General features: G+C 45.6%; 1 pseudogene; it reads right to left on the bottom strand.

The window, feature by feature from the left end:
• Positions 1–7,393: 7,393 nt before the first annotated feature.
• Positions 7,394–13,972, bottom strand: LOC109755932 (malonyl-CoA:anthocyanidin 5-O-glucoside-6''-O-malonyltransferase-like; annotated as a pseudogene).
• Positions 13,973–15,951: the final 1,979 nt, after the last annotated feature.

Genomic DNA, 15,951 nt, shown 5'->3' with positions numbered 1-15,951 from the left:
GAGAGGCTCATGCTCTATCCACTGCTCGAAGGTTTTAATCGACCTCCCGAGCCTTCTCCTAGTACCAGGTGGGTCAAAGCCTGGCAGGTCACATAGCCCAACAGCCTCCTCCTCCACGGCCGCTGTTCCTGTTGCCAACTGTGCAGCTACTGCTTCAACATGTGCCCTCACCGCTGCATCTCTTGCAGCTTTCCTGTCCCTCACGTGTCTCTGCGTGCACACATTAAGTCTGTCGCGTATCAAATTGTACTTCCATAACTGGTTCTGCTTGCAGAGTTTTTTGAACAGATTCATCAGGTTCTTATTTCTAAACTGCGAGAAGAAATTAGCCCCGAGATGGCGCATGCACCAACGGCTCTGCAAGTCCTGCCATGGAACTTGTTCCTCAGGGCCTGGGTTTGTCAGTGTCCTTATCGCACTGAGTATACCTGCATGCCTGTCATGAAGGATGCACACATTCGGCATCTCCTTGACAACTGATATTTTCAACTGCCTGAAGAACCATGTCCAACTTTCAATGTTCTCACTCTCCACAAAAGCAAATGCCAGTGGGACGACTTGATTTTGGCCGTCTTGACCTATGGCTGTCAGTATCTGACCCTTGTACTTGCCTGTGAGAAAAGTACCGTCAACACATATCACCGGTCGGCAATGCCTGAAAGCTTCGATGCATACACCGAAAGAGAAGAAGAGACGATGCAAAACCCTCACAGTTGGGAACTCTGGCATGAACATGTCTTGGATATCGATATAGGTGCCTGGATTCCGCTGCTGCAGGGTGTGGAGGAGGTGGACAACAGAGTCATATGCATCAAAATAAGAACCAAATCTCCTCTCAAGCGCTGCATGCTTAGCCCTCCAAGCTTTGCCATAAGAAATGCTGTACTTCAACCTGGCGAACACTTTTGTCTGCACTGCCTTCACTTCCATAGCTTTGCCTTGCACTATCTCATCGTAAAACAGTCGAGCAATAAGCGTGGATGAAAGGTTGGCATGATCTTGAGGGATGCAGGGAATAAGACAAGTGTGATTAACTAAGTCACTTATCACCCAACTTGTGCCATACTTAGGGAGAAAGCCGTGCACCCTTGCGGGACAATCTGCATTCTTGCATACCATTGTGAGGAATTTCTGACTGGACACCTCAGCTTTGAAAACCCTTTGCGTGGACATTGCCCAATTAATTATTGCATCCTTCAGGGCTTGCTTGTTCGGATACATAGCACCCGTCGCAATATTGTTCTGGTGATATTGCCAGGCTGAATCATGTCCATCATTCACGGTCATTGCAGATGATAAGTCATGATTCCACCATGCAGGATTCGGGACCTCCTCTGCATTTTCTTCTTCATCTGACTCGTCAGAATCATCGGCATGACCCCTTTCAACATCGGTGTCTTCTTCTTCCATCTGGTTCTGCATGTGCCCATCTACCTCGTCAGCGTCCACCTCGCCATTGTAATCACCATCGGCATTTCCTCCTTCTACCTGACTACTCTGCCCTGGTTCATAACCATAAGCATTTCCTCCTTCTACCTGACTGCTCTGTCCTTGGTCGTAACCATAAGCATTTCCTCCTTCTACATGACTGCTCTGTCCTTCGTAGCCACCCTCCCCTTCATGTGCAGTGACCTCCTTCACGACGGGAAGCACTAAAGCAACAGGATTGCATCCCCTTCGTTCACAACCTTGTAACCACCGCACCCAATCGGAGTCTCCCTCTATTGGCCTCAAATAAAAGTAAATTTTGAACTTGACCGTGTCCACAATGCATGAACACCGACGGTGTTTGTTTCAGTATCAAGACCTAAACTTGCCGCAATCCATTCTTTCAACTGACTAACAGACCATGTTTGTGGTGCGCTGATTGCAACCTCTATGTGAGTAAATTCACTCAGATCTGCTCCCAACTCATTTGTTTGGACAGTACCAGGACCATAGTAAAATCTCAACTTCACTACATCGGACATCTCGACTCACCTATTTTTTTCAACATCGAAAAACAAGTATTAGACATGTCTATATATATATTACCAGGACCATAGTAAATAATATAATAAATAGGCCCATGTTTACTAATAATAAATAGGCCTCAAATAATAATAATAATATAACCGACAAATATGATAATTCAGTTTATTTGAATTATATGGCCATGTTGATGTATTTTTTATTTTAATCTATGTTAAAATAATTTAGAAAAAGGCATGCGTCTTATTTCTACGATCATGTAAAATTCTTCCTTGCTAAGAAGTTTTTTTGTTAAACTACAGCGTGGCCGTTTAAAAAAAACAGTGTGGCATTGCTTGTTATGGGTTAAACTTTACAAAATATGCATAATAAAGGTTAGCGGGTAATCCGCTTCATATTCGCATCGGGTACGGACTGAAACGTTTTTTAACATGTAGTTCTACTTTTCCTATTTTTTGCTTGCTTATTAAATTTTTATTATGTTTCCAACTCTTCAAAAAAAACTTCTTATTTGTTTTTTAACATCGTTTTTTAACATGTAATATTATTCGTTTTGCTATGCACATGCCGACCCCAACTCTTCAAACTCTTTTTTTTAACATCGTTTTTTAAATTTTTATTATGTTTCCAACTCTATTTTTTAACATCGTTTTTTAACATGTAATATTATTCGTTTTGCTATGCACATGCCGACCCCAACTCTTCAAAAAAAACTTGTCTCTTCTTTCCAACTTTTTATTCATGTTTCCAACTTCTTATCCCGCACCTGTGTACGTGTCAAGTATTAAGCAACAACTTATTATCCCACTAACAACTAATACAATTCACACACCTACAACTATATTACGAATAATCGCACACAAATTTATTTTCACATCGAACGAAGCGTGCGTGCGAACGAATAATATTTACGTATACTACCGGGGCAAATAACAATATTTCCGTATACTACCGGGCCAAAAAACAATAATCGCACACAAATATTTACGTATACTACCGCGGCAAATAACAATATTTACGTATAATCCTGGAGCACCTACGAAAAATAAAATGAGGGCTGAAATATACCCTTGAAGCGTGCGTGCGAACGAAGAACGAAGAACGACGAACGATGAACGACGAACGACGAACGACGAACGACGAACGACGAACGACCTCCACCACCTCCACCACCACCACCACCTCACCACCCCAACTGCCCCAACGACGAACACTGCCCCAACTTCACCATCACCACCTCCACCAAAATGCTCACCACGACCACCACGAGCTACCCCGTCAGTAGATCGACACCTCTTTTCGCTGCCCTAAATGAGTTGAACCCATTCACGGTGCCAAAATCGCGAAAATGTAGCTCATTTAGGTGTACAAATGTGTGCCATTTTTCTGTAGAGAGAGGAGGAGGAAGAACACAGCAGAAAGAGCCACGGGGGAAGAATAATGGAGGAAGGAGAGGATATGGGCGGGCAGGGAGAAGAAATAATGCAGGAAAGAGAGAAGGAGAGGATAAGGGCGGGCTGGCCAGCGTGCGTCAGGTCGGCCGCACCCTGTCGGCCACCAGGTGGCCGATCGGCGGGCGGGACGCCGACAGGCCGCTGCCTCCCCCCTCGCGGCGTGGCACGACCAACCACAGGACGCCGCGTGGCTGCCCGGCCTGCAGTCGGCCTCCTGATAGCCGATCGGCCTGCTGTGGGCCGACTGGGCTCAGTCGGCCTGCAGTGGGCCGACGGTGTATTATTCTTGTAAATTCTTTTTTCTGCGTATTATTTCTGTAATTTTTTTTTAAAAAATGTATTATTTAAAAAAATTAGCGTATATGTGTATGTGTGTGTGTTTTCTTTTGCGAGGATAATTTCCGATCTATTCATCAACTATCAAGTTAGTACAAACAACATCAGAAGTAAAAAGTACATCTAGGTCCGTAGACCACCCAACGACGACTACTAGCACTGGAGCGAGCCGATAAGACCTTATTGTAGTAGAAAGTTGGAAAGTCATCGTGCTAAGCCTCATAAGACCAACGCACCAGAACAACAACCGCCGCTGATGAAGAAAAACGTAGATCGGAAGGATCCAACCTGAAGACACACAAACGCATACGAAAGAAGACAAGGATCTGCCGAAGACAAACACTGACCGAATCCTGCAAGATTCGCCGGAGACAAACCTCCACACGCCCTCCGACGATGCTAGAAACATCACTGGGACAGGGCTAGGCGGGGAGAACCTTACTCCATCTCCAGAGAGCCGACGCCCCCTCGCCTCTCTGAACAAGACACAAATCCTAACAAAACTCAAAAGAGCATGAAAAAACGAAGCCCTCCCACCGGTAAGGGATGGGATCCACCACGCCTCCATGGCCCTAAGACCACAGGAGACGAGTTAGATCGGTTACAGCACCAGGGGAGGTATGAGACACCCTAGCCAAAGAGTCCTCTTTCTTCTGAAAGAGTGATATGTGATGATGTCATCATGCCCATGGGGTTTACCATCAGACCGGAAGTCGGCCCATCAAGCTAGAGGGGCAACAGTCCATGACCCAGGCAAGATTGTACACTGGGGTGCATCATCAAATTGACGTACAAAACTATCACGCCCGATGCCTAGGAGTATCTTTAGGATTCGTCTAGATCGCATCGGCAAAGGGATAATGTAAAGTTTAACCTTATCATAATGAAAAATTGTTCTTGAATTTGAAAACTTGTTCATTAATATAAATAATATTCACTAATTTGAAAAAAAAACTAGTGAATTTTAAAAAGGGATCATCAATTTTAAATTTTGGTCATGAGTTCTGTAATATGTCAAGGACATTGAAAATGTACTCATGAATTAGAAAACAAACATGAATTTGTGAACAATTCACGAATTTGCTATATGTTAGAAAAATTTAAAAACTTTTCATTAATTTTAAAAGTTGTTCATGAATATTACAAATGTTAAAACAATTGAAAAATAGTTTGTGGATTAAAATAAATAAAAAAATTAAAAAAATTCATCATATTTACAAAATGGTCATAAATATAAAAAGTCACAAAAATGATTTTTTTAGTGAATTTTAAACAATGCTCAAGAATCTTTAAAAATGTTCAAAAAATTAAAAATTTGTTCCTGAACTAAAAATAGCGTACAGAACATTGAAAATATATTCATGAATTAAACAAATGGTCACGAATTTGAAAAATAGTTCATGAAGTTTAAAAATCTTGAAGGAATACTTTTTTTTTTACAAATTTGAGTTGCTCACGAATTATTATTTTTAAATGATCATGAATTCAAAATATATTTGTGGATTTTTTTATGAATTAGACAATATACTCGAATTGAAAAAAATGCCACGAAAGTTTAAACATGTTCATGATTTCTCTAACAAAAAATTAAAAATATCAGCAAAAATGATAAAAAGGGAAGCCCTATTAATTTCTGGAAATGAGAAAACCGAAGTTTCTGGAAGCTTGCCAAAACCGGTGACATGAGAGATTTTACATTGGCCGGCCCAATGTAAAAATACGCACAGGTGTGCGCGTCGCATATGAATTGTCCTATATTTCCCGCAATGGGCGAGAAATAGAAAATGCAAGGCTAGGGTCTTCTGTCTACAACTCATATCATACATATGCGTTCTTTGTGACCATCCATTGTACATAAACCCTAACACTCATACGAGGCTAGTTACCCATTATGCATCATGCAGTTGTAGGATGTTATCTTCACCGTGAGTGAATTTCATCTGGACAACTTCCCGCAAAAAAAAAAAGAATTTCATCTGGACAACCAACTACATGCATAATCCCAACATAATTACTGCCAGGATCCTGAACCTACAGTGTGTGTGCAAGGTTCTATCATCATTTTTATTTCATTTCTTCTTCTTTTGAGGTAATACTAATGTTTGTATTTCATTCTTCCTCATAATAACTTAAATTTTTAATTTATTTTAATTTTAGTTTGTGTTTTGGTTTACTAAAAATTATATTACGCAGGATTTAAGCAAGCTGAAGTGTGTTTGTACTATTGGACGCTAATACAACGGAAAAGGAAAAAAATGACTAACAAAAAAATTGCCTCACGCACACTAGCCCACTAAGATAAGGGCCAACTATTCACTCGTCAACTGTTTTTTTTTTCAGCCACTTTTTTGCACAGTCCGATCGTGATCCGATGGTTGAGGGTCCTTCTTCCTCCTCAAGTCATCTTCCTCGTTCCAGCCCGATGACCCATCTGACGTCGGCCAAACCGCCCCCACCACCCATGATCGGCGCGCACCCGAACCTGTCAAGCTTCTTTCTGTCCTCCGGGGGCGACCCCACGGCTTCTCTGCGAGCGACACCACGGAAAGCCGTGGCATCCCCGTCTCCAGCGCAGGTAATGGATCGGGCTCGCCGACAACATCGCAGCGTCTCCGTCTAACCTTTCGAGATTGTACGTATTTGACTGACGCCTACATTTTTTCTGTGGCATCAAGAATGGCAAATGTGGCAAAAATTAAAAACTATACGCACATCTCCTCCTAAGAATCTCCACCATGTATCTTCATGCAAACTGGACGTCTAAACTTTGGGTGGTGGAAACTGGACCTCTACACCTAACCTAGCTGCTACAGCGTGATCTAGAGAAACGTAAAAAAGAGAGGGCGACTCGGCCATCAGCACCGTCATGGTTCCCTCACCTTCACCGACTGCTCCAGTAGCGGCGAGAGGGAGTGAAACCGCGGAATCGTGTCCCTTGTCTTTCCAATAGTTCACGTGTTTTTCTTTGTCTCCTGTATTCGGTTTCAGTGGTGGCGAATAAGTTTTCAAATATCTTCGATGCTTTTGTTCTCACTGTTGTTGGTGTTGGATCCACGACGCAGTGTCTGCATCATAGACATTCTTTCAGCTTTGTGCGTGCTCTTTGTGCATATTGGTCATGGCTTTGGGGTTGCGATGTGAAGCTTCAATGACTCACGGTGTGTGGAGATGTGTCTTCGACAAATCTTTCATAATCTGGTCGATTTTGGTCTCCGGTGGATCTGTCTGTATCCGGCCGACGCTCGTGGTGTTTGGAGTATTTGCATGCCCTCTTCGACGTTTTTTCTCCGAGGCCAAAATTCAACCTCTTCTACTCTACATCGACGGATTCTCAACCGTTGTTTCTACGAACTTCTAGGTGTAAACAAGTTTGCTCCGTCGAGATAGACTTAGAGGTGGCAGCCAGAGTTGATCGCGACAAGCCATCGATGGATGCAAGAGTAAGAAAACTTCCACACTTCTAAAGATTTGAATGTTTTTTTCTTATAAAGATGTGTTTGTAAACCCTTGTGATATTTGATATATAACATTAGTCCTCTGGCCACAAGGAATAAAGCTTTGTCAAGCTTGATATATCTAAAACAGGGGGCTCCCGGTCTAGTCGGAACGAGCAGCTCCAAAACAAAACAGAGTGTGGAGTACCTCATATTGTATAATTATAGCATTGTTAATATCTATTTTTAAAACTTTATGATCACACAAATTTAATATGCAAAGTAAAAATAAATGGAGGAGTACTTGCTACATTTAACCGACTAACTCGAGCAACTGAGACTTGAACTCGGCCATTTGCGCCGGTTCGAGCAGCGAGACCGATACCTGCACGCCCAGCCCGTCCCTGGCGCGCATCAGCGCCACCTGGCCGTCGCGGTTCATCCTGATATTCTCCGTCCTCCTCGGACTGCCCCACCCGAAGTCCGCGAGTTTGTAGGCCCGGAAGCTCGACGAGCCCGACACGTTCATCAGCCGTTCCATGGCGATCTTGAACGCCGGTGCCAAGAAATCGCACCCGGCCATCGGGTCCTCCGTCTTCTTGCGGACCTCCTCCTGCACCGCCCGTGCCGCCGCCGCCAGGGCGTTCTCGGTGCGAAGCTCGCGCGCGAGGAGGCTGGCGATGCATCCAGTGAGGCACGCGCCGAAGTATCCCGCGCCGGCGGGAGGGTCGAGACGGTGGCGGGCATCTGCGTGGAATCCGAGCATTACGTCGTCGTCCGAGGCGAACGGCTTGCACCGGACGAAGCACGTCCAAGCGAGCGCGGCGACGGCGATGAAGTTGGACGGGGGGCGAGGCGGGGCCGCGCCGTCGGCTTCGCCGATACGGACGATGCGCTCCTTGAGGCGTTGGATGTGTCCCGACTGTCCAAGCTGAACGTCCGTCGCGTGGTCCGTGCACAGTCCTCTACGAGCGGCGGCGCCAGCATTGCCACCTGAAACAAGTTAAATTATCACGTACAGCTCAATTTTTTTTTCTTTTTCGAAACACAAGCTGGAAAATTGCCTGAATTTTCTTTACATCTTCGACGCCTACGGAAAGTTTGCAACTAATGAATGAATTAACTTACGAGAGCGGCGTTTCTGCTCCCAGGCTCAGATGAGCCTGGGCAAAATAAAAAAATCGTTAGAAATTTAAAAAAATAAAAAAAACCTCTTTTTTTTGCAAGCAAGATGCTCATGTGCGTGATGTTTGTGTAAAAAATGGTGGAGTTTGGATATACGAGGAGCGCGTGACAAAAAAGACAAAATTCGGCTCTGTGAGTTAGGTTACTGTTCGCGCACTGTTTGGGCCGATTTTCTCTTTTTGCCACGAGCTCCTCAGATGTTCAAACGGGATGAAATTTTTCACGGATATGCACACGAACATCATTAAAAAAATTCAGATATTTTTTGAATTTACTGTAGCTCGGGAGCAGATGAGCCCGCACACCCGAGTTGGATTTTCGTTAACTTACGCAAAAAAAAAAGAGAATGAATTAACTTACGAAAGGTTGAGCCATGGAGAAATCAGGAGAGGTTAGTTGAAAAATGACGGGAGGTATTAGTCCTTAAGTTGATTCCGTAGGGACTCTTGCGTAAGTTAAGCATTTTGCATCTAAAATTGCACCTTGGTTAGGCAACACACCTTTGGTACATTTGGGGCGTACTTTCTTAAGAGGCTCCTCGCCAACTCCTCGCCACCAGGCAGCTTGACGAGCGAGCGATCGAAGGAAGGTGCCGTCACCGCATGTGCCTCGCCACGGCATGCCGCCGCCCACGCCTCGACGAACGTCCACAACGACCGCCCGTCGGCGACACCGTGGTGCACCGTCACCCCGACCGCCACACCGCCCTCGAAGCGCGTGGCCTGCACGGCCAGCACGGGGGTCGGCAACTCGCCCATGTCCACCCCCGGCACCAGCCGCTCGAGCACGCGCACGTCGTGCTCCTCGTCGCCGGCCAGGTGTCTCATGTCGCCATCACACTCCGCGACGACGAACCTGACGCCGTCCGAGGTGGAGCAGGCGATGGCAACGTCGCCGGTGTCCTCAAGGTGGACGAGCTTGCCGGCCAGCGGCGCGAAGCTGCCCAGAGTCGCGGCCAGGGAGGATCTGAGGGACAGGAGAATGTCGTCGAACGGCGGCATGTCTTGGCCCTCGTACAGCAGGACGTGCTGCAGCTCAGGGAGGACGACCCACGGCGCCTCCATCGCCGTGAGCTTGATCGGCCCCGGTGGCGGCGCCGCGGTTGCCGGCACGTTGACGTAGCTCGCGTGGATTACTCTAACCGACGACATGGCGCGCCTGAGCAAGCAGTGGTGAGCAGAGAGCACGGGTGCACGGCGCCTTATACTCCCAAGCCAGTGAACGAAAACTAGCACGTACGGCCATGTTCCTGATTGTGGACATGTAATTAATTCTAGATCTATCATTCCAGCCAAAAGAAAATATCTAGATCGATGGTACCCTACTGACTACTACCCTACAACAACCATGACAGTTCTGCGCCTCGCTCTATCTTGAAGCGTCAAATTTTCAGTGGTCAATTCTGTTAGATTTTATGGGCCTCGCCCACTAAATATTGCGTCTCACCAACGACATGGCACGCCTGAATGATAGGAGCTGACAAAGTGAGGAGAAAGAGCACGGGCGCACGGCCAAGGACATAAGCATGTTCCTCTCTGCGGCCGACCGACATGTAACTAATTCTGGATGTACGATAAAAGAGCAATTTATGCACCACCACGGGTAGGCGTACCAGCTATGAAAAACAGAGAGTGAGCTGGGGTCACTTGAGAATCATTCTGAAAAATCAAACAAAAATAAAACAAATCAAGTAAAATGAACAAACTCACAACAACATATACATTCGCAGTACCCACCTGCAAAATTCCATATATACATTTGTTTATTGAAGTATTACACAAAAAAGATAAATACATGGTTTCACTCTATATGGATACATTATTTTTTTCACAACCGACAAATGAATTTATTAATGAAATCTTACACATATATGTGTCACATCTAAGTTGTACATGCACAGTGTTATTCATAATTTATGAAACTACGAGATTTTCCACATTATAAGCAACATATACATAGAGATATAATATAAGCAACTCCACATCAGCACATAAACTTATTCTTGATCGTTTGAACCAGAAAAAAGAAACTATGAACCAAAACATAGTGTATAAGACTCTCTCTCTGTGTGTGTGTCGACGCGGGAAATGTGAAGACGGAAGGGAGTAGGACCGAATTTTTTATTATTAATAATTAATATTCTAGTAATTCTGAAACTAATAAACACTAATGAGAAATTTGAAAAATAGAAAGGACGCTAGGAATAACAGCGTCCAACGCTGGACGCCAGTACCAACAACGTCCAAGGTTGGACGATCTTATAAACAACGTCCATTGTTTGGTTCGACCAGACTCGCCTGGCTACCTCCGACCTTCAACTTGTACCCATAGCCATCTCCGCAGGACCAAAGCTAGACTCCGTCACCTCTAGCCCGCCGAAAATGGCGTTCCACAACGCCGCCTTCAGGAGAGTATATAGCATAAAACTACCACATTACAGGCTAGTGCTACAAAAAACTATCATTTTTTTAATTTTTTAAAATGCTACCACTATTTTGGCTGGCTGTTCTAAAAAACCCAAATGACTGAAGCGTTAACTTTTAATCGCGATTATGACAACGCTGGCCCACCCGTCAGGTCTGATGTGGTGTCAAAGTGAACCCGTTATCTTTGACCGTTAGGTTGACTGTTATGACAGGTGGAGCCCACACGAGTAACTTTTGAAAAAAGGCAATCAGGTCCCTAAAAAAAGCAATCGGGTCCCTAAAAAAATGGAAAAAAGCAATCAGGCCCCTACTTGCTGCCGGCAAGCTCATCCCGCCGCGGCTGCCAAGTCGCCGGAAGGATCCGCTGCTCCGGCCGCCGTCGGCCACTGCTCCAGGCCCGGCCGCTGCCTCGCCGCATCCTCCGCTCGGGGCCCAGCCGACCGTCGCCGGCCCCGCCTCTGCCTGCTCGGCCTGACCGCCGCCGGCGTCCGACTTGGCCTGCTTGGCCCGGCCGCTGTTGCCCCGGCTCCGGCAGCCGCCGCCTCCGCCTCGTCTGCGGTCCGGCCGCTCCTTGCCGTATCTCCGCCCGACCGCTGCTGCCCTGGCTCCGGCAGCCGCCGCCTCCGCCTCGCCTGCTTGGGGCCGCTGCTGCCCCGGCTTCGGCAGCCGCCGCCTCCGCCTCGCCTGCTCGGTCCGCCCGCTTTGGAGCAGGGGGAGGAGCGGAGGAGGAGAGAGGAGGACTGGAGGTGGGGGCGCCTCTAGGGATGGCGGAAGCATTCGCCGGCGACAACGAGGCGGAGGTCTCTTTCCTCTTGTGGCTGGAAGTAGGAGGAGAGGGTTGACCCTGACTTGTGGGCTCCACATTAAAATTAACAGTCAACAAACGGTCAAATGATTTTTCTTCTGACGCGTGGACCCTCCCTGTCATAAACCTGATCAAAACTTAACGATTCGGTAACTAGTGTTTTTTGGAACAGCCTACCAAAATAGTGGTAGCATTTTGAAAAATTAAAAAAACCGGTAGCTTTTCGGAACGACTGTCTGTAATGTGGTAGTTTTTTGCTATATACTCCCTTCAGGAAGGTAACGACGTCCACAGCTGCCGCCGCCGGCCTTGCGCAAGCCATACAATGATTACCCTCTGGCATGCACTCTCCGCCTTCGAGATCATCATTGATCGCCGAACACCGGACACCATGCCGCATGCATGCCAATGGCTGGGGTAGCCGTCGGTAGCCCGCACCGCCGCACCCAGCAGCCTGCGCCACCTGCCAGCTGTCACACCGCCGGTAGGACGCCGTCCCGTGGCCGCTTCGGTGCACCGCTGCGCCCGTTGTCCAACACGGCGTCCATGCTTGCCCGAACTGGCCCGAGCCCGACCTCCTGTGCATGGAAGAGCAAACATCCCCACCGCCGCCTACGTTAACCGGGCGAACGTGCCCTCTAGCAATGACTAGGGAGTAGGGAGAGGGGGAGGCGGAAGCCCAATGATGGTGGCTAGGGTTAGCCTCAGGTAGCTCGAGGGAGCGACCCATAAGGGAGAAGGGAAAGAGGGGAGGTCTCCTGACTAGCTCACCACTCGAGTTGATTTCTTAGTAGCATATGAGTGTACTGGAGCACACTGTCCATGGTTCAATCGCTGGAGGCTTTCGCCCTCAAGGCAACCCAGAAAGCAACTAAGTCACAGGTGTAGAATGCACAATTAGACTTGTTTGCGACAGTTTTGGTAGCTAATGAGTTAGAAATACATACATTCAAGTGTTGTAAGACGATTTTACGTTTAATTTGGCAAAAGCAAACCGTGCTAGAATGGTACAAATGGGTGTTTCAGTGATTTGTTATCGATGCCTTACAACCATCATAAAATATCCAAAGCTCACATATTAAATCTATTAGAGGAAATACTCTTAGTATAGTTAAATAAGAGCACCTGATTGAACCACATAACTGGATGTTGTTTGTAATAGCGTACAGCTATGGACGTCATTCACAATAGCGTCCAGCCTGGACGCAGTTGTATATAGCGTCCTTCCTATTTTTCAAATTTTGGCTCACCCACTATCAATTTTCTAATTGCTGCAATACTAATTACTATCAATAAAAAATCGGGCTGTAAGACAAGTGAGGTGACGAGTTGATGGACTAACCAGCATGTTTGACATTTTGATGCAGAGGCCGGGGCTTATCCTCCTTTTCAAAGAAAAAAACCCAGCATGTTTCTGATGTAGCCGCTGGGAGCGAACGAATTGCCACCACTGACGTGCCAACCCCGTGCCTCGTCAGACGGGCCACAGAGCATCGCGCGAAAACGGCCGAGACGGAGGATGCGCTCCTTGAGGCGTTCGATCTGCCGCGCATCCAAGGTGAACGTACAACGCGTGCTAGTCTCGTCTACGACCGATCATGGCGGTGCCGCCTGCTCTCGCCGGAACAAGGCAGCAGTTAAACGACTTCGTTTTGTCGCAAACGTCACCAACGAAACGAACAGAGGCTAGCTGAACATACCAAAGGCAGATCTGGCACGAACTTACGCAGGACGCTCCTGGCCAGCTCTTGGCCGCCGGGTAGCTTCACAAGCGAGCGGTCAAAGCACGGTGCCGTGGCCGGCGTCTCGCCCCGGCACGTTGCCGCCCAAGCCTCCACAACGTCCACAGCGACCGCCCATCTGCGACGGCATGGTGCACCATAACCCCGACTGCCACGCCGCCCTCGAAGCGCGTGGCCTGCACGGCCAAAACGGGGGCCGGCAGCTCGCCCATGTCCACGTCCGGCACGAGCCGCTCGAGCACGCGCAGGTCGTGCTCCTCGTCACCGGCGAGCCGGCCGATATTGGCGTCGGACTCCGCGACGACGAACTTGACGACGTCGGTGGCGGAGCAGCTGATGGCGACGTCCCCCGCTTCCTCCAGGTAGACCAGCTTCCCGGCGAGCGGCGCAAAGCTGACTAGAGTCACGACGAGGGAGGACCGGAGGGACTGGAGAATGGCGTCAAAGGGTGGCATGTCCGGGCCCTCGTAGAGCAGGACGTTCTGCAGCACCGGGAAGGCGACCCACCGCACCTCCAATGCGGTGAGCTTGATCGGCTCCGGCGGTGGCCTGGCGGTCTCCGGCACACTGACATAGGTCGAGTCGATAATTTCCACCGACGGCATGGCGCGCTTGAAACTGGCACTCCTACCTTTGTTTGTGTGGATGATAGGAGCTCACGATCGACATAATTATGGACATGTAATTAAATTCTGGATCCACGATGGTACAGCAATAATTCTGACACCACGCGGTGGCTGCGGCACGTTGACAGCTACTCCCTCCCGCATAAGTCTGTTTAGACATTCCACTCTAGAAATACATCCGAATGTATGTAGACACCTTTTAAAATATATGTTCACTCATTTTGTTTTGTATATATCTATAGTAAAAATATTTAAAAAATTTATATTTAAAAACGGAGGGAGTAGTATGAAAAACACGGAGTGAGTTGGGTCACTTGAGAATCATTCTGAAAAATCAAAACAAAATTTTCATGTAAAAAAGAACAAATGCACAAGTACATATGCATTTGCACTACGTTCCTGTAAAATTTCATATATTCTCTATCCGTTTCAATTTGAACTAAAACCACGACAATAATTATCGAACGGAGGGAGTACATTTGTTTACTGAATTATGGCAAAAAAAGATAAATACATGTATTCGCTATATAGATACATTCTTTGCTTTCCACAGCGACATAAATGAATTCGTTAATGAAATTTTATAGGTAAAAAAAATGTAGATCTGATCCAGATTTACATGTGGGATGTTATTCAAAATTTCTGAAACTATGAGATGTGATTATTCTTTTCTGAAATTTCTGGCTCCGAGTGAGCTACGAGACACAACTCGATGTACTCTCTATATAAAAACAATTTAGCTACATGTACCGTTGATCTTGCTTTGTGATTCGTGCTGCTATTTTCTTATTTTTTGTGAGGTGTTCGAGCTGTGCTAAATTGACTGACAACATATTTGGGTTAGTCGACTCCTTAACGGGCCGAAGCCCATTACTAGGAGCGACCTAGCCTTCCCATTTCTCCCCTTTTTCCTGTTTTTATCTGTTTTTGCTTTTATTTTTATTAGTTAGTTTCGAATTTTCCTTTTGTAGGTATTTTTGAACTGTTGGGCGAGTGTAAATGTATAAACAGATACTATACAATATGTGCGAAAATTGTATTATTATATGATTAATCTTTACATATTAAAAAAGTACAATTTCAGTGCAAAGTTGTGTGCAAGTTCTTTTTTATTTTGCTTCTTCTTAAAGTGTAATACCAATGCTACTAATTCATTCTTCCTTTTAAAACTTTATTATTTATTTTTAGTTTTATTTTACTTATTTCCCATTTTAAGGTTAATAGCAAGGCCACTAATTTATTTGTATGTAGGATTTTTTTTGTGAAGCATTATCATATGTTTATTCTTGCATATTTGAAAAGCTTAAATTTTGTATATACTGTGTGCAAATTTATCATTGTTTGGAACTAATTCATTATTACTTAGGAAACTTCATTATTTTGATTTTGTTTTGGTTTATTTATTTATTTTCTTTCTTTGGTAATACCAATGCCATGAATTACACTTACGTATATTCCTACTCGTGCATATTTAGAAAAAATGTTTTCTATATATAGTGTGCAAGTTTTGTCATTGTTTGCATTAGATTTTTAAATTATTATTTCTTCTTAAAGGTTAATACCAATGCCACTAATTCATTCTTCCTTAGAAAACCTCATTGTTTTGATTTTGTTTTAGTTTTTACTTTATTTTTTCTTCTTGAAGGGTAACAACAACGCCACCAATTCATGTTCTCTTATAAAATTAATTGTTTTGACTTTTTTTTGATTTGTTTCTTTCTTATTGAAGGTCAATGGCAGTGCCACTAATTGATTACTTCTGAGGAAACATCTTTTTTGCGGAATTCCACTATTATACGATCATTCTTGCATATTATAAAAACGTGCAATTTCCGTGTAAATGGTGTGCAATTTTGATTTGCCAACAAGCTGAATATTTATTTGCAATGACATTCAAAAGAAGGAAAACTAATAAGAGTTGTGATGATCTATTCGACAAAAATTTCCATGTGAATAAGCACATGGTTTTTAG

Source organism: Aegilops tauschii, chromosome 2 (assembly GCF_002575655.3).
Source record: "Aegilops tauschii subsp. strangulata cultivar AL8/78 chromosome 2, Aet v6.0, whole genome shotgun sequence".
Lineage (NCBI taxonomy): Eukaryota > Viridiplantae > Streptophyta > Magnoliopsida > Poales > Poaceae > Aegilops > Aegilops tauschii.
Note: the sequence above shows the minus strand (reverse complement) of the source record. Positions and strands in the feature narration are given on the sequence as shown.